We start from the raw sequence: 841 nt of genomic DNA, 5'->3' as shown, positions 1-841 counted from the left end.
AGGAGCTGACAAGACTTGGTGACTGCCTGCCTGTGGGGATACCAGGAATATTTGAACTATTGCTGTACAAGCAGGAAATGTGACCCCACAGTATTGGGCGGATGATCCTTGGATAGGACAAGGCTTTCATCTCTCTAAAGTCCCCAACACTGTCCATAGTCTCTCTGTCCAGCCTGAGTCTTCTCATCTCCATATTTATCAGCCATAATTTTTCAAATGATATTTCCAAGCCTAGTTTCTTCAACTTCAGAGGGGAGTTGTTTAAGATTTTTGAGATAACTGGACCATTTGAAGAAATTGAGGGCTGTAAGGAATTCCTCGCCATAACTTTTGTTACCACAGTGAAAGAAGGTGTGCACTGTTCCCGGAAGTCCTGCAATACCAGGCTGATATGTGAAGTGGACGGAGCAAGCTCCTACTCCCAACTTCCTGCTGCAAAAATCCATTTAATATATTGTCTCGGGTGGAGGACATATCCGATATTAAACTGATAAGAACAGATACTACACTGGATCTTAGCCAAAAGGCCAAGAAGCGATGGGGATCCTATTTCTTTTAGCTAGGTCTTTGGGTTTCTCGGTGCCAAACTTATACCTAAGAGGTATGTGCCATGGGGTTCGGGATTGTGTGTGTTTTACAGTGTACCTCATTGCACAAAAGTTGTGTTGAGGTTCATGGCTGACCTAGTGTCAATCTAACCCATTCTGTGACCAACTTATCCTAACATGGGAGTTTTTGAGTTAGAGGGTAAGTGCTCTAACAGCTTTGATATGCTCAACCCAGGCCCACCAGTTTTTGCAGCCCTTTGGCCTCTGAGATACCTGTTAGAAGTAGCCTTTAC

The 841-nt window shown here is 44.1% G+C and overlaps 1 non-coding gene across 1 annotated transcript; it reads right to left on the bottom strand.

Annotated features, from left to right (window-relative positions):
* Nucleotides 1–348: 348 nt before the first annotated feature.
* LOC118934372 (U2 spliceosomal RNA) lies at nt 349–539 on the bottom strand. Its single transcript, XR_005033442.2, has one exon. It is a non-coding gene; the product is annotated as a U2 spliceosomal RNA (small nuclear RNA).
* Nucleotides 540–841: the final 302 nt, after the last annotated feature.

This window comes from Manis pentadactyla, chromosome 16, assembly GCF_030020395.1.
Source record: "Manis pentadactyla isolate mManPen7 chromosome 16, mManPen7.hap1, whole genome shotgun sequence".
Taxonomy (NCBI): domain Eukaryota; kingdom Metazoa; phylum Chordata; class Mammalia; order Pholidota; family Manidae; genus Manis; species Manis pentadactyla.
Note: the sequence above shows the minus strand (reverse complement) of the source record. Positions and strands in the feature narration are given on the sequence as shown.